We start from the raw sequence: 26,030 nt of genomic DNA on the forward strand, positions 1-26,030 counted from the left end.
ATATCAAGTATCTTTTCTGACCACAATGCTATGAGACTAGGTATCAATTACAGGAAAAAATCTGTAAAAAATACAAATACAATGGAGGCTAAAGAACACATTACTAAATAACCAAGAGATCTCTGAAGAAATCAAAGAGGAAATAAAAAAATATCTAGAAACAAATGACAATGAAAACACAATGACCCAAAACCTATAGGGTGCAGCAAAAGCAGTTCTAAGAGGGAAGTTTACAGCAATACAATCCTACCTCAGGAAACAAGAAAAATCTCAAATAAACAACCTAAACTTACACCTAAAGCAATTAGAAAAAGAAGAACAAAAAAACCCAAAGTTAGCAGAAGGAAAGAAATCATAAAAATGGAATCAGAAATAAATGAAAAAGAAATCAAGGACACAAGAGCAAAGATCAATAAAACGAAAAGCTGGTTCTTTGAGAAGATAAACAAAATTGATAAACCAGTAGCCAGACTCATCAAGAAAAAAAGGGAAAAGACTCAAATCAATAGAATTAGAAATGAAAACGGAGAAGTAACAACTGACACTGCAGAAACACAGAGGATCATGAGAGATTAGTCAAGTAACTACACGCCAGTAAAATGGACAACCTGCAAGAAATGGACAAATACTTAGAAAAGCACAACCTTTCGAGACAGAACCAGGAAGAAAAAGAAAATATAAATAGACCAATCATAAGCACTGAAATTGAAACTGTGATTAAAAATCTTCCAACAAACAAAAGCCCAGGACCGGATGGCTTCACAGACAAATTCTATCAAACATTTAGAGAAGAGCTAACACCTATCCTTCTCAAACTCTTCCAAAATATAGCAGAGGGAAGAACACTCCCAAACTCATTCTAGGAGGCCACTGTCACCCTGATACCACAACCAGACAAAGCTGTCACCAAGAAAGAAAACTACAGGCCAGTGTCACTGATGAACATAGATGCAAAAATCCTCAACAAAATACTAGCAAACAGAATCCAACAACACATTAAAAGGATCATACACCATGATCAAGTGGGGTTTATCCCAGGAATGCAAGGATTCTTCAATATATGCAAATCAATCAACGTGATACACCATACTAACAAATTGAAGGAGAAAAACCATATGATCATCTCAATAGATGCAGAAAATGCTTTTGACAAAATTCAACACCAATTTATGATAAAAACCCTCCAGAAAGGAGGCATAGAGGGAACTTACCTCCCCATAATAAAGGCCATATATGAGAAACCCACAGCCAACATCGTTTCAATGGTGAGAAACTGAAACCATTTCCACTAAGATCAGGAAAAAGACAAGGTTGCCCACTCTCGCCACTATTATTCAACATAGTTTTGGAAGTTTTAGCCCCAACAATCAGAGAAGAAAAAGAAATAAAAGGAACTCAAATCAGAAAAGAAGAAGTAATACTGTCACTGTTTGCAGATGACATGATACTATATATAGAGAATCCTAAAGATGCTACCAGTAAACTGCTAGAGCTAATCAATGACTTTGGTAAAGTAGCAGGATACAAAATCAATGAACAGAAATCTCTTGCATTCCTATACACTAACAACAAAAAATCTGAAAGAGAAATTAAGGAAACATTCCCATTTACCACTGCAACAAAATGAATAAAACACCTAGGAATAAAGCTACCTAAGGAGACAAAAACCTGTATGTAGAAAACTATAAGACACTAATGAAAGAAATTAAAGATGATACAAACAGATGGAGAGATATACCATGTTCTTGGATTGGAAGAATCAACATTATGAAAATCACTATACTACCCAAAGCAATCTACAGATTCAATGCAATCCCTATCAAACTACCACTGGCATTTTTCACAGAACTAGAACAAAAAATTTCACAATTTGTATGGAAACACAAAATACCCTGAATAGTCAAAGCAATCCTGAAAAAGCAAAACGGAGCTGGTGGAATCAGGTTCCCTGACTTCAGACTAGACTGCAAAGCTACAGTAATCAAGACAGTATGGTACTGGCACAAAAACAGAAATATAGATCAATGGAACAGGATAGAAAGCCCAGAGATAAACCCAAACACATATGGTCACCCTATTTTTGATAAAGGAGGCAAGAGTATACAATGGAGAAAAGACAGCCTCTTCAATAAGTGGTGCTGGGAAAACTGGACAGCTACATGTAAAAGAATGAAATTAGAACACTCCCTAACACCAGCCACAAAAATAAACTCAAAATGCATTAAAGACCTAAATGTAAGGCCAGACACTATAAAACTCTTAGAGGAAAACATAGGCAGAACACTCTATGACATAAGTCACAGCAAGATCCTTTTGACCCACCTCCTAGAGAAATGGAAATAAAAATAAACGAATGGGACCTCATGAAACTTGAAAGCTTTAGCACAGCAAAGGGAACCATAAACAAGACGAAAAGACAGCCCTCAGAATGGGAGAAAATATTTGCAAATGAAGCAACTGACAAAGGATTAATCTCCAAAATTTACAAGCAGCTCATACAGCTCAATATCAAAAAAACAAACAACCCAATCCAAAAATGGGCAGAAGACCTAAATAGACATTTCTTCAAAGAAGATATACAGATTGCCAACAAACACATGAAAGGATGCTCAACATCACTAATCATTAGAGAAATGCAAATCAAAACTACAATGAGGTATCACCTCACACCAGTCAGAATGGCCATCATCAAAAAATCTAGAAACAATAAATGCTGGAGAGGGTGTGGAGAAAAGGGAACCCTCTTCCACTGTTGGTGGAAATGTAAATTGATACAGCCACTGTGGAGAACAGTATGGACATTCCTTAACACACTAAAAATAGAACTACCATACGACCCAGCAATCCCACTACTGGGCATATACCCAGAGAAAACAATAATTCAAAAAGAGTCATGTACCACAATGTTCATTGCAGCTCTATTTACAATCGCCAGGACATGGAAGCAACCTAAGTGTCCATCGACAGATGAATGGATAAAGAAGATGTGGCACATATATACAATGGAATATTACTAAGCCATAAAAAGAAACGAAACTGAGTTATTTGTAGTGAGGTGGATGGATCTAGAGTCTGTCATATAGAGTGAAGTAAGTCTGAAAAAGAAAAATACCGTATGCTAACACATATATATGGAATCTAAAAAAAAAAAAAAAAGGTTCTGAAGAACCTAGGGGCAGAACAGGAATGAAGACGCAGACGTAGAGAATGGACTTCAGGACACGGGGAGGGGGAAGGGTAAGCTGGGACGAAGTGAGAGTGGCATGGACTTATATACACTACCAAATGTAAAACAGATAGCTAGTGGAAACAGTCGCATAGCACAGGGAGGTCAGCTCCGTGTTTTGTGACCACCTAGAGGGGTGGGATAGGGAGTGAGGGAAGGAGGGAGGGAGACGCAAGAGGGAGGAGATATGGGGATATGTGTATATTTACAGCTGATTCACTTTGTTATAAAGCAGAAACTAACACACCATTGTAAAGCAATTGTACTCCAATAAAGATGTTAAAAAAGTAATAAAATAAAATATTAAAGACAGACTTTCCCACAATCTTATCTAAAAATATAAATACTTTGGGTTTTATTTAGTCCATCACATTTGTACTTGATTCTAAACCTTTCCAGGGTTAAAACATTGTTTTGTAAGGAAATAATTTGTTTTAATATGGAACCCAAACCAGACAATGGGTACCATCTTCTTACTTCTCTCCCCAAGATTCCAATTACTAGTCACCTAATTCTCAAGACCTCTTTGATTCTTCCATCTCCCACACAGGCTGCCTTGCCAACCCACCCAAATCAGTGAATCTAGTCACTGTTTAATCCTATTCTGAATTCTCTGTACACCCTTCCCTGATGACAGTCATCGCTCACAGGTGTACAGAGGACCTGCAAAGGGATTCTGCATCAACACCCCCCTTCAGACTTGGTAACAGGTGGCAGATGAATAGGGAAAGGTCACAGAAATAGATGAAGAACCAGAGGGGGAGAAATGTAATAGTATAACAGAAGTCAAAGAAAAGAGAGAATTCCCATAAGGAAGGCATCATCAATAACAGTAGTTTGAAATGCAGCAGGGAAGTTTATAAAGTAAGGGGATGAAATAGGACCATTAGATTTGATGGTCATACATTTAAATTTAAGATGCAAATTCCATCAGCGAAATTGTCATGTCATGATGTGCATAGACGACAAAGAGAGACATATGAGGAGTGAGCTAGAAGTGAGAAATGGGAATTGCAGTTAAAGGCAGCAACAACCCAGAATTCTTTAAGACCTTTTAACTTTACTTAGTATTTTAATAAGGGAAACACAGAGAGAGAGCCAGAGAGAGTGAGAGGGAGGGAGGGAGGGAGGGAGGGAGGGAGGGACAGAGGGATGGAGGGATAGCTAAAAAGTGGAAGAATAACGCTCAAAGGAACAGACATTTGTTCTGTATTTTAATTATAAAAGAAAAGATTTGAGTGTGTTTACTGAGGAGAGAGTTGACTCCTTTTTGTGGGGGAGGGTTGGAGCGCTAAGAGTTTGAAGATTTGGGATGGAGACAGGATTAACTGGTGAGGCAGTGTGCCAGGCTACTGGTCTAAAAGGAAAGGAGTCCCCATTAAAATGCTGACCTTGAACAGGAAAAGGAACACCTTATCCTCTGAGAATGGAGGGAATGAGGAAAGGATTGATACAGAGGGAGATAGGTGTGGGCGTAGGCAGGGCAGGAAGTAGAGGTAGTCCAGCTGAACTGCCTGAATCTGGTCCACTCGGCCAGCCTGAGCCAGCCTGGCAAGGACTCAGCACACAGTTCCCGGGAACAGAAGGAATCTGGGCTGGGATGATGACAGCTCCAGAAATGGCCCAAACAGAGCCAACAGAGGCCTTCCCAATAAGGTAGCAATTCACATGGATCACAGGTGACAGAAGGAATCTAGAGGTTTCTATTGAACTCTGACTTCTCAGGTAAAGCAGATGAGACCAGAGATTAAGACATGCTCAAGAGCAGTTACTTGGTGGCTCTCAGACTACAAACTGGGTTTCTTGGCTTATGCCTCCCTCCGCCTTTAGAAAAATATACACAGCCAGTTTTTTCCACCTCTTTCCCTGGCTAACTTTCCCTCATTCTTCTGCTTTGCACACATCACTTTCTCTGAAAACCTTCCCTGGACTCTCCCCCTTCCCCTAAAGCAGATCCCATAAAAGCTGTTCTACGTCCCTTTTACTTTTTCTTTGTTGCACCTAGTGGAACAAGTTGAAATTCTAGTTTTATTTACATGCTTATTTAATGTTCCTCTTTCCCAGCAGATATTATAAGCCACATGGGGACAGGGACTCTATTTGTTCGCGTCTGTTTCCTGGTCAGCACACAGCTCAAAGCCTAGCATGGAGTTAGTGTCCAATAAATATGATGAATGAATTTATATTCCAAGTATATGGTGTAGGAGTATAGTATTCAAGAATTTTATTTGCAAATTAAAGTTCTGCATTTGTGAAAAAATGTCCACTGTGGGGTGGCAAGAAGGCTGATTTATATTTTCCCTGTAGGTCGGGCATATGGGAAATGCTCAATACATATTTGTTGACTGAATAAGAATTTCTGCACTACTGGAATTTTCATTACTTTAAGAAAAACAACAACGACAGTATAGCTTGCCTCCGAGCCACTGAAACCAAAGATACTACCTAAACATTAAAAAACAAAAAACTATTTTAACAAGTAAATTAAGATTTTCCAAACAATGTTATTTATTAGAGTTCATCAGAACTTTGTTAATAACCAATTTATGATGAAAATACTGATCACATAATTAAGGTAGCTTCTGGGATAATATATAACTAGAAAACTCAGTGTTTAATTCCTAAAGTTTCACACTTTTGGAGTGTCTCAGAGACATCTTCTCTTATGATACTAAATGAACCTGAACTTACAGATTTTTAGGACAGAAGTTCATGCATTTGCAAACATTTAAAAATAAAAGTCATCACCAATGAATTGCCTACCACCTTTCTCAGGAAATTCATGAACACATGCATGAAGATTAGCACCACACAGTAGGCAAATATTTTTCCATGTCCCACCCAAAGCAAACAAATGAAAATAGAAACTGCAAGGACAATTATAAGATATCTCTAAATTTAAAGACACAGCATCCTTTTCTCCTTTGGCTTTCCTCTATACTTTTATCAGGAATAAATAGTCCTTACAATCAGTTGCAACTGAGAAGTTCTAGCAGGAAAACATTTCTGCTCTTTTGATTGTGAGGTAGTTAATTTTTGTCTTACATTTCTTTACTTTCAAACCTTTATAAAGCAAAAGAAAAAAAAACATAGAAAGCACTCAAATGTTTGTTGATTATAGATATTAAGAGACATTAGCGAATCTACGTGGTCTAGCCCTTAATTATACCTACAGACCCTTAGACTCTAATTCTTTCATGGAACTTTTAATTTCCCAAAGAGGCTATTATCCCTGTTAATAATTAAAATGTTTCAATGTTTAGGCATACACAGTGTCACAGTGTTGGCATAAAAATACTTTGTCATAGTCATTTGGGCAAGTTATGGGGAACGTGGCATAAAAATGCTTTATCATGGTTATTTGGGCAAGTTAAGGGGAATACGAATTCTTGAGTTTTCAGGGAAGACTGATTTCAAATAGTCTATCCTGTGTTCATCCAAAGTGTTTTGCATTTTACTAGAAGATTCGGTTAACTGTATCTCATACCAAAATTACTGGCAGATAGATGATGGCTTGGACTGACCATAGTGGAACAATGAGAAATGTAACTTTTTCCAGATATTTCTGAAGGCACACACACAGTCCACGGTTGGGTTATGTATTGCTAATAACCCCTCGAGGGCTCAGCTATCCTGTCATCTTGGAATTTTCTGACTCTTAAGATCTGTTGAGTTCACTCACATTCCTTCCTGTTCTATTTGCAGTGGAGGTCTGTGGAAGGTTATACATTCTCCCCTTGCCTATACTCTCAGCCTTTACATGTATTCCTAGTATTCAGGAAGCTAAATTTCTGCACTTGTGAAAAGGAAAATGTGAGCTTACTGAAAGGCAGACATATAGTTGACCAAGGGGAAATAATTATTAGTACTTTAAATTTATCCTTACTTTCATTACATCAAAATACTAACTTGCTTAACACAATTTAAAGGTACATCACAGTTGTGACTCTTAACAATTTTTCCTTTTCCCCAATTTTAAGATGAAATGTACAAATGCATCATATGGATACCTTAAATACTTAAAGCATTGTGAACCCACACAAGACTAGCAATAGGAGAAAGAAAAAGTGATTTGAAAGAGTTTAAAACTAAGCTCTATATAAACGTGTGTGTGTGTAGAGTCTAAAAAACTAAAACAGATGGTAACTTGAAAAATGTCAACGTTTAAGATATGGAAAATACTGAGTTGAAATAAAGCAATAAAACAATGGAAACAAGCTCACCAAATTTGCAAAACGGGAGCAGAAGAGTTTCCGAAAGATAGCGACCCATTTAGGTGATGAACGTCAGACGCCAAGTGTAGTTCAGTATAAACAAAAGTATTCTGATTAGCTTCGGGGAGAAAGAGAAAAGAACCGGGTACCAAAGGTGGGAAAGCCAAATAGCCCTGAACAGACTGGGGCACGTGGCTCCCTAATTGCCCCTGGGTAACTCCAGGTCTAAGGACAAGGTAGACCTCTATTCTCCTTTCTGTCCGTGAACTGCCATCTGCAAGTGTTCAGTTCTTTGGGCCACCACCATGTAAGAGTGAACAACCTGAAACATTCCTCTTGGGCCCCAAATCGGGATGAGTTCCTCTAAGATAAGAGACAGTCCCCAAAACACACTCTGTGAAAAGGGGCTATGAGAGTTGTAGGAAGTGAGCATTCTGAAGACAGCTGTGAGAAATCATCACAACTTCATCAACAAATGAAAAGTATCCTTCAGGAACCATACCATTTCCTTCAGGAAGTTCAGGATATCGGTGTATTGTTGACCCTTACTTAAATCCAAAGTCCATTTCCCCAGCATAACCAATTAGGCATTGCAGCGGGGAGCCTATTCTTACTCTGGGTGGGGCAGGGGGGAGATGGGGTCGGGCGGGCAGCTTGCTCTGTGTTGAGCGCCAGTGTGGGAGTCTTTCTCCTGCCCTAATTTTAGTCCCGCCTCTAGGATCTGAAGTCTAAACAGTCCATTGAGTGCTTTAATGAGTGTTTTACAGTCTGTGGAACACTCTCCGAGTCTGAGCGCATCGTTTATGGCAGGAGACAGATTTATTTACTGGACAGTCCAATAAAAGCCAAGGTATTCATAGACACAGCGCTTGCTAGAGGAGACTTCCCTTGCTGTAGTCTAAAGAATTCCAGACTCTGAGTTGGTACAATCCCAGCGTTCTAGTCTTGGCCCTATGACTAATTTAGGGTTATATGACTTCAGCTAAGCCCTTAACCTCTCTGGGCCTCCATTTCCACATCTGTGAAATGGAGGCACTAAACTAAATGACCTCTAAGGCCCTTTTTGAATCTAACATTCTGGAATGACTGTGGACTGTGTGTTCAAACGAGGGAGTAATCATGTTGGGATAGAATGATCAGGAGTTTTCATGACAGAAGTAGGGTGGTTTGCTCATTTTCTGCAAAATCTGATTTCTCAGTTGCAAAAATCCACAGTATAGATTGCAAATGGCCCTGGTAATCTCTGCCGCACAGCTAACCACTGCTAGGAATTTTTTCTTCTGGATAGTATAAGTGCTAATTATAATTGTTACTACTGCCATGTTAAGTGCCAATTATAATCACTACTAACTGTATTAAAATGGAACACTAAATGCATGTTCCTTTAACAAATTAAAAAAATTAAGATTGTATCCTGGATATCTTTCCACCATGTCGTCACATATATATCTCATTTCTTTTTTCATCAGTGCAGAGTACTGCATTGTATCTATAAAGTGTACTTCATTTAACCAGTGTATACTGACAACAGATACACTGTTTTTCTTTTTGATCACAAACAACACTTCAACAAAATTCCTTTGTATACTCAGCCCCAAAATTCAATCTTGGCACCTCCTCCCTCACTTCCCACTTCCAATCCACCACCAGGTCCTGGTGATTTCACCTAATATCTCAGGAACCCAGCCACTTCTCTCTGTTGAATTACCTCCACCTTATTCAAGTGGAGATTCAACAACATCTAACGCAACAGCCCCTTACTTGGTCTCCTCTCTCCCCATGTCTTCCTTCCAGTTTCCCAACTTGCAGCCAGAGATGCAAATCTTATTTCCCAGTTTATGACCTTCAATAGCCTCTCTCTGTTCCCCAGATAAAGACCACTGCCTCATAATGGTTCTATTGTCTATAATGCATAGACAGTCTGGAATTTATGAGTGTGTTTTTCATCTGCACTCTAGGATGTAGATTAAATTAGTTATCCCAGTCAGGAATACACACTTCAGAGATGGTTAGTAAGAATGTTATCAGAAGGCTATAATCCAGAGGTGGTCTCTATAGGTATGTTAGCTTTCTTACCTCCAATCAACAAAAAGGACTTGATTAATTAGCAAATAAATGTTAGAAGTTATTTTTCCTTGGTAAAATCAGTTTTGTGTAGGATGTGTGGATTAGCTAGAAACAGCGTCGAGGCACCCCACTCTTGCACCAAATGGTACACGGTGGTGATGCAGTAACTGTGCCCTTCCCAGCGGTTCCTGGGACATGTTTGTGAAAAATGCCTTGTCTAGTTCTTGTTGCTCAATTACACCCTTAGGTTAGCTGAACCCTGCCTCAAGAGGAGTGTCCCCATCCATTTACAATGCGTGGTGTCAGTTTATTTATCTCTTGTAAAAATAAAATACAGTGTGAAAAAAAAAATGAATACAGTAAAAAAAAAAAAAAAAAAGGAGTGACCCATTTGCCTCTAATGAACTTTCCATGAAAGATCTACTTGGAGAAATGAAAAGAACACAACAGGGGACTTCACCAAGCTTACAAAACAGGCTGCACAATTATTTCGATTCCTGCTTACTAATCAATGTTACAATGTGAGGCTAGATTGGGCCTGAGATCAGCTTTGGGACCAAGTGTGAGGCTGTGGGGAAGGAGACCTGTACCCTCAGCCACCTCTAAATACTGGAGGTTTCAACATCCCCCCAAAAAATCCTACATCAGTAAGAAGGATCAGATTGGCTGAGGTCGGATTATAGCACGTAGCTTACAAGACCCCACACGATATACCTTCTGCCACCTCTCCTGGTACTCGTCATGCTCAGGACACCTCCCAGAACACGGCCACCCCGAGACCTGTGAGTGCGTGCTGTGCCTTCCCACCCGATGACCCCCTTTGCTCAGTCAGATCTCTCTCAGCCTTTGCAGCTGGGCGGGACGGCCCTTCCTGCCTCTCAGGCCAGGTCACACTCACATCCCACCCACCACAGTGCCGGGGTGTCCCTCCCTGCGGTCCCTATGGGAATGGAGGGTGATACGTCCGCATACTTACTGCACTGAGCCCTACGGGGACTGTGTCCAGGCCTGTATGAATCACCTTTGTGTCCCCACCGCCTGGCGCAGCCTCTGTGGACATTTGTTCAATAGACAGCATTTAGATTTTAGTCTCCACAGCATCAGTATTAAAAAAAAAAAAGCTCTTTATGGCACTAGGTTCACTAAGTGGGGTGGGCCTTCCATGATGAAAACGCTCTACAATATTTTTTTAAAAATCCAACCACAATCCAATCCAACTCACAAAGTGAAGGATGAAGAATATTATAATATACAAAGGTGAAGCAATGACCCTTTCTTTTATTTTTTTGCGGTACGCGGGCCCCTCACTGTTGTGGCCTCTCCCGTTGCGGATGGAGCACAGGCTCCGGACGCGCAGGCTCAGCGGCCATGGCTCACGGGTCCAGCCGCTCCGCGGCACGTGGGATCTTCCCGGACCGGGGCACGAACCCGTGTCTCCCGCATCGGCAGGCGGACTCTCAACCACTGCGCCACCAGGGAAGCCCGACCCTTTCTTTTAAATACTATACACACCAACTTAGTTCTGTTGAAAACCCTTCATGGACAGCAGGACCAGACAAGAGCCCACTTCCTCATCACTCACTTCTGCATATTTCATAGCTTCCTTTCATCTCAACACTTAAGAGCAGCATTATTTTGCTATGCAAATAAGTTCTGCTTTCTCAAAGAACTCCATTTTTACTTTGTTTCCACACGTCAAGTCCTTGGCATCCTCCCTACTTCCCACTAACACAAACATGGAATACATTTCAGCCCAAACTTCTTTACATGTCTGAGGTCCGGGGAGGATTTATAACTACCCTTGGACAGATATTTAAGGAGACCATTTTATAGTAAGGAAAGTTATATATCTAGTTAGAAATTCCAGGGACATCCCATGTGTTTAATTTTGAAGTTTCCTGTTGTATTTCGTGTGGCTTTTATCCAAGGTAAAGATGAGGTGAGCTGGGAGGAGAAATGCGCTGATTGCACACCTCCCCTACCCCGACCCTTCCTTGCATCCTGTACCCCACAGTGCTGCTCTGGTCCAAACCTCTCATTTTACGTTCGAGAAAACTGAAGGCTACGGAGGCTGAGAATCAGATTTATTAAGCATTTACTAAGTGCAGACGCATGCAGCTTTACAGAAGCTGAAAGAAGCTTTAAGAAGCTGAAACCCAGGGAGGTTTCGGGAAATATCTGACGTCCCGTAACAAATGGCAGCAGAGTCAGGACTCAAAGCTGTTGGGAGTCTAGCCCTCATTCCCATCTCTTCTGGGAGAGCCAGGCCTGACTCCAAAGAGGTCACGTTTTTCTTCCTGAAGACTCACTCGAGAAGCACCGTTGACCGGCTGGTTTAGTGATGGAAGAAAGTACACCACCACCCTTGGTTTCTTTTAAGAGCTCCCACAGACTAAACAGATGGTAAGCACCTGCAAACAGAGTGAGTAAAGACATGTAATGGGACCAAACATGCATAGGACACAGTCATCTGTGACTGAGAAGATGATTCTGACGAGTTCTGTGTCTCACCCAGTCACATCTGCCAGTGGAGCCCTGCAAGGTGCTGGGGTGGCAAATTCTGGAGATTTCGTTTGTTTGCTTGTTTTGCTTTTTCTTTGTCTAATTAACTCGTACAGAACTATCGCCAGTCCAGGGCTGTAATTTCAGTAATTTTGTTTTCTCTAAAGCTACTTTAGCTTTTTGTTTTTATTTTTGATTACATACAGGTCACACTCCTTTTGCCCCATTAAACCTTTGACTGTAGGCAGGGTGTTACAAAAACAACCCTCTAGCTCTCTCCACACTAGTGGGCTGTGACTCTTCCACACACTCCTCTGTTTTTGGGATCCCTCCCCAGAGTCACAATTTCGCCTGTGCTTCAGCACCAGGAAACACTTGTCTTTTAGCTTTGAAAAGAGAAAGCATTGCATCAGTAATAGAGACTGAACTCATTTTGTGGAGGAGGGATCAGGCCTCCATCTGCGGTCTTCTGGAGCTGGACCTCCGCCTGGGTTGCAGTGTCTCTCCGAAGCTCGTTATCATATCCACTCCTAGAACACTTGGCTTCCTTCATCAAAACCAAATCCCAGTGAGGATCATAAAACTGTCCCATCAAGTTTAAAAGAGAATGCAGAGAAACTGTACTTTGTAAACTAAATCTCGACTGTATAGTCAATTAACTCCGTTTTACAATTCTCTTTAGAAATGACGGTAGCAGTAAATGCATTTTGTTCCATTCTACATAGCTAGCAAACCAGGACTCAAACCCAGGTCATCTTGACTTTGAGCTCTCCCAACTTCCCCACACTGCCCATTAGAGGCTGGCAAACACAACAATAGGGAAAGGAATTGCTTTGAAGTAGTTTAGTCAAAGAGTAGAGGACTGGGGGTTAGAAACAAGGCTTCCAGCCCTAGTTTTGCCTCTGACTTGTGGGGTATCTTTGAACAAGCCCCCTTCTCTCTCCAGACCTCTGTTTTTTAATTTATAAAATGAGGTGTTTGGCTCAGTGAAGCCCCCTTCCAAGTCGGGATTCTATAATCTACAGATTATTTTAAAAGCTCCAGGTTAGTTGCTTAAGAAACAGGCTTAAAAATTTATTTAGAAAAATATTAAAATCTTTTTATCACTCAAAAAAATAAAAGGAAAAGGCAGCAAAATAATTCATATCTTTTGAACTCTAAAGTGTGGTTTGTTGCTATTAGAATCAACACAGGGATTCAATGAAATAAGAAAATCAGGCGGGGGAGGAAATCAGTTTTTATGAGGCATTTTCAAGTTTCCATGAAACAGTTACTTCAAAGTCACAATATAAACTTTCAAGCATCTTCCTGAGCTTGACACAGTGTATATGGGGGAAAAAATAAACCCAAACTTAATAAGAACCTGCTGTATAAAAACTAAATAAAATTAAAAAAAAAAAAACAAAACTTAAAACTGATCAGACTGACTAATTGCCTCCAAAGACCAAATATAAAACCTGCAGAAATGCTTCAGCGGATAGAAGACTGGGCTTGGAGTTAGTAGACTTCGGTTCAAACCTTGGCTGTGTGACATTGCTAAATCTCACTATCTTTAACTGTGAAAGGGCCAAAATAATTCTACCTATATAAATGTCACAGGACAGTTTGGGAAGGTTGAATAAACTGAAGAATTATATGAAGAACTGTTTCATTATAATTAATTGCCTGCCAAAAAATTCTCTCACTCTGTGTGTGTGTGTGTGTGTGTGTGTATATATATATATATATATGTATGTATTTATATGAAATTTACATGGGCACGCTGATTTGGAACTTTAACATGTGAACTGCCTCTTAGTAAAAGGCGAAAAACTGCCACAATTCAAAGGAATGGGGAAAGCTGCCTGAAAACAAACAAAACCCCCAAACCACCATTACCACCAAAAAGTATCTTCTTTTTCCGTAGAAAAGAATGCAAAGATAATGCCGCAACCTGAAGTTTGGGAAGCACAATTCAGAACTTGGCAGTCTAGAACCATCTTCACTTCCTCTCTTTCTTTCCTTAGAATCCAATTTGGCAACAAGCCCTGTGGGATGTGCTTTGAAACGTCTCCCAGACTGGACCTTTCTTCTCTATTTCCGCCATCCCTGTCTCAGTCTGAGCCCTCCCCTCGGCATGCCTCACAACTGGGTTCACTGCCTCCAGGCTCTCCAGGCCATCCTCAGTGCTGCCTGATCAGCCTTCCTAAAAGCAGACTTCCTCAGGATCCACAGTGATTCCATCAGTCTCACCCTATTTCCTTCTACTCCAAAAACATGCCCCCTCCTCTAGTCCAGGAATTCCTTTACCTGCCCACAGACTCCAGCCTCAGGTCCTTTGCTCGTGCTGTTCTCTCTGCCTACAATGCCCTTCCACCAGCCCATCTTATTACAAATCATTTCCCGCATGGTCCCTTTAATGCAGTGCTCCTCAGACTTCACTGTGCTTATGAATCATCTGAGGATCTTGTTACAATGCAGATTCTGATTCAGTAGATCCGAAGTGGGGGCAAGACTGCAATTCTAACCAGCTCCCAGGTGACCACCATGCTGCTGGCCCATGGACCCCGCTTGGAGTAGCAAAACCTATTGGCTCAGTGGGAAAAAAATGGGGAGGGGGTAATTTTTTGGAGACATACAGACATGGGTTGGAATGCAATCTTTATCAGGCAAATATCTTCATCTGTGTAGTGGGGCTATTACCCATTTTATGTAAGTGATAGGAGGATCTTTTGACTATAAATAGATGCTATCCTTTTCAAATCTGTCTTTCCCTTGGCTCCCCTAAGCTCATCACCTTGTCCCCTACTATGCTTCTCTGATAATCCAGTTTCTCTTTACTCTGAATCTTAACTGGCTTGATTTCTTTTAGCACATAAATCAAGAAAAAGGATTCTTAAAGTTAATTTTGTTCATATGAAACTCTGAGCTTATGATACTTTAATAATACCATCCTCCCCTGCAGCATCACACAGAGAGGCACAGAGGCAGAGCTGCATCATGGTTACAGACACGGGCTTTGGATCTGATCATTTTTTTTAATATAGTTTTATAAATTATTTATTTATTTTTGTCTGTGATGGGTCTTTGCTGCTGGGGGCAGGCTTTCTCTAGTTGTGGCGAGTGGGAGCTACTCTTCGATGCGGTGTGCGGGCTTCTCATTGCCATGGCTTCTCTTGTTGCGGAGCACTGGCTCTAGCTGCGCGGGCTTCAGTAGTTGTGGCACGTGGGCTCAGTAGTTGTGGCTCGCGGGCTCTCGAGCGCAGGCTCAAGCTTAGTTGTGGTGCGTGGGCTTAGCTGTTCCGCGGCATGTGGGATCCTCCCAGACCAGGGCTCTAACCCGTGTCCCCTGCATTGGCCGGGGGGTTCTTAACCACTGCACCACCAGGGAAGTCCTGGATCAGATCTGAGTTCCAATGCTGGTTCCACTGCTCACCAGCTATTCCCCTGCCTCATGTGAACTAACACGCCTGAGTTTCAATTACTTCACCTGTAAAATTCTGCCTTCATCTCTTGCGTTGTTATGAGAATTAGTTAAGTTCTATAAAGTGCTTGGCCAATGCAGCAGATTGCAAAAACGGCCACAATTCTCCACCCCTCCCTGAATCCATACCATTCTCTAAAGGCTCTGCACTTCCACCCATCAAAAGGTAGAGTCTGTTTCTTCATAAGTAGATTGGAGGAGAAGCAACTTGTGTCCATTGCAGTCTAGGCCTCAAGGAGCCTTGCTCCCATGCTCCTGTTCACAACCATGCTGAGCCAACATGTGCCCAGGCCCAGGGCAGTCTGCCCAGTGATGGGAAGCATGAGGCCCAGCTGCTCCCCAGAGGACTCAGCCAACAGTCAGCCAACACCCAGAGGCAGAGTCACCTTGGTGACCAGAGACACATAAGGGAGCCTGGACAAGACCAGTAGATTCACCAGGTCCAGACTGCTGATGCACAAAGTCATAAACTAAATAAATGGTGGTTGTTTTAAGCCATTATGTTATGGAGTGGTTTGTTATACAGCAATAGATAACTGACACTGTGTATATGTAAGTAATTTCTCCATAAATAGTGGCTATTACAATATTCTGAGAAAAAGGTACAACAGCAACAGATAATGAATTTTCCATACCATTAAAATTTCTACTTTTTGGTCAGTAGTAGGAAGATGGCTGAACTGGAAATTGGGATTCATAGATTCTGGTCCCAGTAGCTTTTCCAGTTGGCAGCCATATGACCTTGGAAACATCATTTAACCTCTTTGAGTCTCCGTTTCCTTATCTGTAAATTAAGGTGGTCAGACTAAATGACTTTTAAGGTTTTTTCTAGCTCTAAAAAGGACTGAGGATCCATTTTTCCAAAAGGCAATACTTATTTCCTTGTTAACAGATAGTTCTGAACCCAACTTTTCTTTTCTCATAGATTTAGGATGTAATCACAGACACCCCTCCCTGTACTGCCTTCACTGCTCAGCAGTTGGTTGTGACTACGTATCACACGTATTCTAACAGCCATGCTCTGAATCTAGAAGGTGGACCTCCTTGCTGCGGACCAGGAACCCAGATAGCCAAGCTCATTAGGAATCAAAAGATGAATAATGCCATGTAAGTTCTAGCCAGAATCGAAGTTATGTGGCTCTTAATTCTTTGCATGTGCAGGTAGACTGCTTTTATTCATTTCTAAGTTGCAATAAATATTCTGCAGGACTGAGGTTGCACAGTGTGATCACTAAACAAGGAGGACACTGTTTTACAGCCATAAAGTACAAATCAAATCTGCATTTATTGCACATTAATGACCCAAGATATATAGTTATCAAATGGGGGGAGAAAGATTTAACACCAAAATTTAAAAAGTTTCAAAATTCTCATGCAGTGATTGACCCTGGAACTAATAAACAAGTAAGTTGCAAATACATTCAAATACATTTGTATTAAAAAGCTATACACGTGGCAGTGACTAGAGTGGCTTTTCTTCTCTCACGGGCATTTGGTGCCTCTCACACACCACTAGTACATGCTCTAACAGTGCCCTCTGCAAATACGATACAGTCTTCCCTGTGACATACAGCAGGCCATACTGTGGCCAACTTAGAAAAAAAAAAAAGACTGTTCCACTGCCCACTTCCATTACTGTTACACAATCAAAAGTCAGGGTGTTTTTATTCCTGGGAGGAATTAAGCTAAATCAGAGAATGTGTGTACAATCTGAGGGCAACAGTTTATCTTAACTTTGCCTTCAGATATATATAGTTAAGTCTGCATAAAGAAGCACCAAGTTGTTGAAAGTGTGAATAAAAAAACAGCCTCATTCTTTTTTTTTGTTTTTTGCGGTACGCGGGCCTCTCACTGTTGTGGCCTCTCCCGTTGCGGTGCAGAGGCTCTGGACGCGCAGGCTCAGCGGCCATGGCTCATGGGCCCAGCCGCTCCGCGGCACGTGGGATCTTCCCGGACCAGGGCACGAACCTGCGTCCCCTGCATCGGCAGGCGGACTCTCAACCACTGTGCCACCAGGGAAGCCCCAGCCTCATTCTTTATCAAAAACTTTTTTCTGTGATAGAAACAAATTACGTGGGGCCCGAGAGTAGCTACAGTCAGTAGGGACAGCCTTGTAACGAAACGTGGCTTCTGGTTATCTACCTGGAACACACATATTTTGAAATGACAGGTCAACTTTTCAGAGAGTTGAGTCACCTAATATTTTCTTTGAGTAAGTATCTTAAATACCTTTGCCTAAGTATCTTTTGAATCAATTCACCTCTCTCTCCCCTCTAGTGGGGATTTTCTTAGCAGCGGCCTTGCTTGTATCTTCCGCATTTCATTCTTCTCACTGCAGCCAGAGTGAACTTTCTAAAATGCAGATCTGCTCTGCTTAAAATCCTCCAATGTCTTCTCTGAGGACTGTAAGACCCCCAAAGGCAAGGACTGTGTCCCTAGCACCTGACCAAATGTCTACAAACCCTGGCTAGGTCAGGGTTCCACTTAATTTTAGAAAGCCAATGGTACCCGGAATAGAACAGAGTTCACTGCTAGCGGTAAAATCGGAGAGATGATATTCCTCTTGCCTTATGTTAATACTATTGATATTTACTGCAGCTCAGGAGAGTCTTTTCTAAGATGCTTGATGACACTGAGTCAGTATTTTGAGTTTTTTTAAGTCTCTGCTTGAGGATACATATTCACCTGATGGGTGTGTTATAAGCATGCTTTAGGATAGGGTCATTTTGGTGATCTATGGTCCTTTTGAAGATTCCAATCTCTGTGGGACCATGATATTCTCAGGTGAAAAGGGTGAGAGTAGATAAAACACTTCATTTTCATTTCATTTTCTTACATAGCATTCAGGTGATAACTAGACTAAGGAAGGCTATAATGGGGTGACCTGGCTGACCTGCAGATGGGTGAGGGCTCAGGTCTATCCTCTCCCCTAGGATGAGCCTATCAACTCCTCTTTTCTAGATATCTAGTAAGTCTATCTGCAACCAATAATCAATCTAATGTCCCAAAAAAAGAAAGAAAGAAAAAAAAAAGGGCAGGAGCTAGGTACTATTTTACCAAGAGCCTAAAAGATCCCAAGGTTCTGGGTTATTGAAAAAATTGTGGAACTAGGGGAATTTGAAACAGTCCAGGTAGAGGAAACCCAGCTACCAAGAGGCTGGTATTCAATTATTTGGAAACTGGAGTCCATTCCTGGAAGCACAGTCAATGGGCTCTCACGGCACCAAGGGTAGGGCTGTTCCCAGAGCAAGGAGGGCATTACCTGCTCTGCCCTTGGGCTGACGCTGGATTCTGGCCAGGGCTTAGCCTGGTTATGTTGCCAGGCTCAGACAGGGACTAGGTGGAAAGTCAGGGGGGATTGCTCCATTCTAGGCTAAGGAACATGTTTAGTTGACATGCAAGTCATTGTTTTGTTTTAAATTCCAGATATGCAAAAGCTCTTAGAACATAGCTAAGACTGGCCACCTTGATCTTCAGATGTCATTACATATCTAAATCTTGAGAACCTCTGATAACCAGGCCCGGGGAACAGATGCCATGAGATAGGAGCTTATCACATGCTTACTGAATCAAAGAACAGGATCAGAAGGGACACGAGAGCAAAGAAGAGAAAGAAGCCAAACCTTGCCTTCTTGTATCAGTGTCTGCTCCATTTGGCCTCTGTGATCAAGGCAGCTTCCTATAACTGACTCTTCACACATTAGAGAAATACAAATAACCCCAGAACTCTACTTTACCTTCAGAGCTTGGTTATTGTTTCAGTGATCTGCCTCATGACTGTTCGGACGTTCTACAGACCTGGGTGCTCAGCCTTAGAAGACTTTAACATGTCTCCTTCTTAAAATAGTGTTAACTGGAGGATTCAGTGTGAGAATAAGTGGCAAATATAGAACCTATTGTCTTTAAAACCAGCAATCACTTTCCCCATCTTTCTCATTCAACTCTCAAGTGTTTCCAAAATAGCGTGTTTACAACCACCTACAAGCCATGGTGAGAACTGCCATCAGTAATTCTCTCTCGCGGTGACAGGAAGAAAATAAACACCCTATTCTTTAATGCTTTGAACCACCTCATGGAACACTGACTTCCTCTAAATTCACTGGGCAAACATCTATACTGCAATGGAACACAACATGTACTAAATTACTAAAGGGAGTTTTTGTTTTGTTTCTAAGGTGAATTACAGTGCTTGAGGAAAAACAAAACAAAACATTGATTTTTGTCTCTGTCACTGGAAAATTTGGTCAGTGGTGGTTTGTGAAAATCTCACCTCATCTGGACTGCCAAGGTCACTGAGACCCAAGTAATCGACCTGGGAGATACTTGCCTAATTATCAAATATTCAGCCAACAGTGTCTGACCATTTAACCGGCTGCACCTGGGACCCTCCTTCAACACGTGCTGCTTCCTAGTACTGGCGCCTCCCCTCAATCCCTACTCATCGTCAGCGCCCCAAAGGGGGCAAATCCTGGGACCCAAGGACATTTCAAAGAGACAGCGCCTGTCACCTTCCATTTCCGTTTTACTTAAAAACATTCACATGCTTAAAAATGGGGGAAGGAGGGGGTACTTAGAAATAAGGGGGAAATCTTTTGCAGTTTTCCCAGTTCAAGTTCTCAGGCACTATTGAAAGTTCATTAATAAGATATTTAAAAACAAGAGTGTTTCACACATCAGGTAGATGCCAAGCTTTGCAAACTGTCTTGGTCTTTAGTTTGGGGGAGTTTGTAAAAGTCCCCCCCACCTCACCCCATTCTGGATTTCGCCTCTTTCAGAGCCTTTGTTGAATGGCCTGACTTTCCCGAAGCAAGCAAACTAAGAACTGCCTCACCTCCCCATACGCCACTTTTTTTTCTTTTCCCACGGCAAAGGAAATAAATAAAAATGCCCCGTGAGAGAAGTGGGGGAAACCATGCCGCAAAACCCGAGTTCCGCGGGAGTCAAGCGCCTGTGCTGCCCGCGGCGGGGCCCGGCGCGCGGGGCTGGAGACGTCCCTACCTGGGGCCGGGCGGCGGCGGCGGCGGGGTCGCGGCGCCCATGGCTTCGCCGGCCTCGGGCGGCCGCGCCGGGAAACTCCAGCGGCTCAACGCCGCGGAGATCCGCCGCGCCCGCAACGGCCGCCCCGGCGCACTCATTGGGCCGGCGCGTCACGTGGCCCGGCCGGCGGGCGAGCCTCCCGGGTCCGCGTAACCCTTTACCTGAGCTGCCCGCGCCGCGCCTGGGCCTCCGGAGCGCCCCCGCCGACGCCCCCGAGCCCGGGCTGGCCTGCGGGGCGCACCCAAACAGAAAACCCCGGAGCTCGGCCTCTGATCACCGACACCCAGGCTGCATGCCAGCCTCTGCCCGCGCAGGGAAACTTTTTGGTGCCTATTTGGGCGTCGTGCTGCAGGGAGAAGGGAGCTTCCTAAGATTTGGGACGTAAGTGGGGGGAGATACATAAATGCACTCCCTGGCAAATCTGTCTCCCGTTCCCCCCGTGAACTTGTGGTTTTGTTCCCGTTCCCTCCCCCACCCCCGCCCCGTGCTGGCATTAGCCGCCTACACCTGGTGTGTGCACTGTCGCCTGCCTTTATGGGATAGATGGTCTGGGAAAGAGCGCAGACGCTACTAGAATGAGAATTCCCGGGGAAGTTGCACAGCCTCGCCTGCACCCTCAAGACCGCGGTGGGAGTTCAACGAAGTCATGCTCCCCCGCCCCTCACCTTCCCTCTCTGTTCCTGGGGTGTTGGAACCTCGGCTGCCCACCCCGTCTACCCTCCTGAGCTCCACGCCCGTGCTTGTGGCAATCCATGCACTTAAGGTGAGTTGCTTTACTCTAAAATAGTACTAAAGGGTTGGAGATTGTTTTCACCTGTGCTCCAAAGTGCGTCAGTGTTGGGCTTGGCAGGAAAATGTGTTAAGCTACGGCGCCACCTGGCTTGCCCTCTTCTCCCTTTCCCCTTCATTCATTCAGGGAGAGTCAGGATAAAACAGGATGCTGCAGAAGCAACAGGGCAGAATACTGTTTAAAGATGGACACACTGCCCTTAGTTCTTAATGTGTCCACTCTAGTGATTCCAGCGCCATTTACACGACAACATTTGTCACGCTTTATGGGGGAAAACTCGTTTTTTGAATCCTTCCGCTTGTGTAGTAGCTGCATGCTTTAAAACGATAGATTTACGGGGGACGTTGTGTGCTGTTTTACATCACTGTCTGATAAAACTCTTTGTCACAGTAAAGGACCCTCTTGTCCAACTTCTAGCCCATGCTTTAGAAATGTCCACTGGTAAGTTTATCAGTTGGTTATTTTGACCAGTTGGTATTTATCTTGGGTTTTAAAGTGTGTTTCCCAGACTGGTAGAATCAGCATCATCAGGGAGAATTTAGTAAAAACGCAGATTCTTGGATTCCACCCCAGACATACGGATTCAAAGATAGTGGAATCAGGGAGGGTGAAGTTTTTTTGTTTGTTTGTTTTTCGGTACGCGGGCCTTCCACTGCTGTGGCCTCTCCCGTTGCGGAGCAGGGGCTCCGGACGCGCAGGTCCAGCGGCCATGGCTCAAGGGCCCAGCCGCTCCACGGCATGTGGGATCTTCCCGGACCGGGGCACGAACCCGTGCCCCCTGCATCGGCCGGCGGACTCCCAACCATTGTGCCACCAGGGAAGCCCCAGTAATCTGTGTTTGAACAAAATGATGCACCACCACCCTGAATCTGCTCATGCAGCTGGCTAAGTTACCCTCATCTACTAAAGGCTGGGATTCTATAAAGCCACAGGTGGTGGTATTATTGGTAACCTCAAATTACCAGTTTTACATAATTTGTCATGTTGATACACTGAAACTGAACCCTTTGATGTGTCTGTACAAAGTGTAATCTGTATTTCATGCAGCTCACATGGAATGCCAAATGGAGCTCAGAGGGGACCCTCATAAAAAATAAGGAAGGGCTTCCCTGGTGGCGCAGTGGTTGAGAGTCCGCCTGCCGATGCAGGGGAAGCGGCTTCGTGCCCCGGGCGGGGAAGATCCCACATGCCGCGGAGTGGCTGGGCCCGTGAGCCATGGCCGCTGAGCCTGCGTGTCCGGAGCCTGTGCTCGGCAACGGGAGAGGCAACAACAGTGAGAGGCCCTGCGTCATGCGTGTGGGAATGAAACACCACGATTCACTTAGGTTTTTAGGTGTGTTTATGTTTTCATTGGCATATAAATTGTTCTCCGCTGATGAGTTATGGAAGCTAAGAAAGCTAATTTGTTTGAGTGGATTTGTCAGTATAGTTCTAAATTTGTCGATATAGTTCTAAAGAAAAGAAGAGACAAACTTTAAAAAAGGTTATGGTATTGGCTTACATTACAACCAAACGAGTTCCATATTAGGCATTTTAGACTTTTGAGAAAGAGATTACTGGTTGGATTCTTTATCTTTAGCTCAGGTTTCTTCATTGAATGGATCGTGTATTACCAGTTGCCTGTGTGGATGTCTTAACCTTTAAACTCTCTGGGTCCAACTTTATTATTTCCCTCATTTTCATCTCCTAACCTATTCCTTTTACATTTGTAACTCTACTCTCCACTCAATTTCAGTTGGAACTGGAATTAGAGTTTTCATTCTCTTTCATCACCCACCTCTATCAGTGACATCCTGAAATCACTCTTCTTAGCAATTTTACTGCCACTGCCCTAAGATCGAGTTCTTATACTTTCTATCTCAGGTCTTTGCAATAGTCTCTTTACTGGTCTCCCAGCTTATGGTCTCTTTCATCTCTAATTCATCTGACATATTACTGCCCCAGTCATTTTAAAAAATACCATTTCAACTAGGCCATTCCCCTTCTCAAAAACTTTTTCATGATTCCCTATTGGCTACCGAATAAAGTTTAAAATCCCCACATAGCATTTGAAGTCATCTAAGTATACTCTGACGCTCCCTGTTTTTGCTCACGCAGCTTCCTCCACCTGAAATGTCTTTCTGACATTCTGACAGCTAAGTCCTACTTATCCTTCAAGCCACTGCTCTCTGTCACCTCCTCTTGCCATCCTTTTTGATTCCCAGTTAGAGTTAGTTGCTCCTCTGCAGTGTATCCTCAGTACCTGGCTTTCACTTTTCACTTTTTGTTGTTTTGGCTAACAACTTTTTTTTAAATCACAGTCTGTCTTACATCCAATTTAGTTGCGCCTCCCTTAGATGATAGGATCCTGGAGGGCAGGGGTTGTGCGTGACTAATTTTTAAATCATCCTAGGCATAGCATAATGACTTAGACATAGCAAGCACAGTGTTTGTTGTGTTCTTGACCCTAGGAAGGAAGATATTTAATTAAACAACAAACTCCATGTATATGAAATGCTTTTATGCAAATAATAATGATCCACTCCTGTACATTTTCTCTGAGAACCAAACTCCATGTACTACACATAGAACTTGTTTCCTGTTTTCCTATTAAGACTGAAGTCCTAGAAGGTATAAACTATTTATTAATCTTTGTATTCCTGGCAAATTGTATGCCGAAGTAAATATTTGTTGGATGAATACTGCAACTATTGCAGTTACGGTTATACCTGAAAATCCTGGGAGTTTGCAAAGACCTCCAGTGATCTTCAGAGCCTAGCCTGGCCTCTCATCTTTAAATTAGAAAATATCTTCTAGGTCATTAGCAGTAAGTTCCTGCTGGATACTCAATGCTTTATTTTTATGTGCTTTGAGAAGTTAACAACAAAAAAAAAATTGATGGTGTATTGAAATCCTGTTCAGCGATTCCCTCTGGACCTCTGTTTTTAGGTTTCTTCTTCTGTACGTTTGGAGTATTAACAGTACATACCTCACCTGGCTGTTGTGAAGATTACATGGCTTAGCACATGCAAAGCTCGTGTACAGTAAGCACTCAGTAAGCATGAACAATTATTATTATTATTGCTATTATTACTGAAGACCTCTAACTACATCTGCCAAAGTTGGGGGAGAAAAACAAACACCACACAGATCTAAGTAGTTTATCTTTTATTCATACAAACAATACCTACACAAGACTGTACATTTTTTGAAGACGGCAATAATTTTCTAGTGTAACAACTCTGTAATAAAATTTAACTAAATGTAACATTTATGAAAATATAGATCTCTGATTGGGTAGTTCTTCCCAACAATACAAAGTTTACATAAAAACATTCAATATGAGCTATCAGTTGCAAACAAGTTAGGAAAAATCATTCAAGTCACTTGTTAAACTCTGTTGGCTGTTACATAGAACATTCACACACTACATTTAATCCATCTAGACATTTATTTCTTAGAAATGTGTAGCATGGAGGTCCAACTGATAATGACAGGAATAAGAATGTGTTGCCTCCGAAGAGCTAAAAAAAAAAGCATTGACTCAGTCAACTCCACGTGGTCTGTATGTGGGCTGAGCCTTCTCTGGGCTACCACCTACCTGGCTGGTAGCTAGACCAGGAGGAGTATACTGAAAAAAAAGTCTTTCACTAGGGAGTGGGCGTTTATATTGGAATCACATCTCTGTATGCTTACCTGTCAAGCCGCCTTCCAAATTGACATACAGTTGGCTTGGATTCCCGGTGGGTTAAATCACTTTGTTTCTTGCGTTAGCGTTAACAATTAAGATGTCACTCTCTTTTTTCTCCCATTTCTCCCTCACATCCCTATGAGAGCAATAGCAGGAGGTATCGCTACCCTTATTCTGCAGTTTACAAAAACAATACATTTGGGCGGTTAAAAGATCTGTCTACGAATATTGGATGAGTTCATGGCAGAGCTGGACTGAAAGCAAGTCAGTTCCCTGTTCATTATTCTGCCTTCTCAAGTCACCACTGTCCCTTTCAAACCAAACCAAACCACCACTACTGACGCCCTTTGGAAAGGCATCCAAGGACATGCCATGAGGAGGATAGGGAAGGAAGAAAATCACTTTCCCCTTTTGAGATGTAATATTTTCTTTTAAATAGGAGGAGTAGTTTTTAAAAACATCGAATACCAATTTCACAGCTTCTGCTTTGAAACGGAGAAGACTATAAAAGGCTCTAGAGAGTCCTCAGGCAGAAAGGGTGACAGATAAAGAAGGATACATACAGTGTGTAGAAGTAAGAAAGTGAGTACAAACAGGGACAGTAAAGAGCCTTTGGACACCCTTAAGATTTACAGAATATTTTAGCACAAAGACAGGCATATTCAGTTTGTCCCAGAGTATTTGGTCAGCTATCTGCGTTTTACACAGGAAAGAGGAGGAATGAGAGTAAGGCAGATGTCATCAGTATTCCATAGATGGCATGTCGAGAAATCTTTCCTTCTATTAAGATTTACTGCAGGGATTTAGGAAATAATTTATGCTTCGGTACAACTGACTTCCATAGCACAGCCTTTTGTTAGTACAATGATAGAAATGAACAGGTGTTTTGACCAAATTTGTAATGCCCTTTCTGTAACTCTTTTTTACACCCAGCACAAATAGACATTTCAAAATGACATGAAAAGATTGTGGTTTCTTAGTAAATGTGTTCTTTTGCAGCCCAGAAAATAGTTTAAAAATCATGTGTTCCATTATACAGAAACCCTTGCATGCAGTTGTCA

General features: G+C 42.4%; 1 protein-coding gene across 3 annotated transcripts in view; it reads right to left on the bottom strand.

Annotated features, from left to right (window-relative positions):
• Nucleotides 1-20,584, bottom strand: part of C4H4orf19 (chromosome 4 C4orf19 homolog) — an 83,885-nt gene extending 63,301 nt beyond the window's left edge. For 2 of the 3 annotated variants that reach the window (XM_060148373.1, XM_060148376.1), the window contains exon 1: nucleotides 20,471-20,584. The gene's annotated coding sequence lies outside the window, so the exon portion shown is untranslated. The remainder of the gene's footprint in view (nucleotides 1-20,470) is intronic. The other variant, XM_060148375.1, reaches the window with a different exon arrangement.
• Between the last annotated feature and the right edge of the window lie 5,446 nt (nucleotides 20,585-26,030).

This window comes from Lagenorhynchus albirostris, chromosome 4, assembly GCF_949774975.1.
Source record: "Lagenorhynchus albirostris chromosome 4, mLagAlb1.1, whole genome shotgun sequence".
NCBI classification, from domain to species: domain Eukaryota; kingdom Metazoa; phylum Chordata; class Mammalia; order Artiodactyla; family Delphinidae; genus Lagenorhynchus; species Lagenorhynchus albirostris.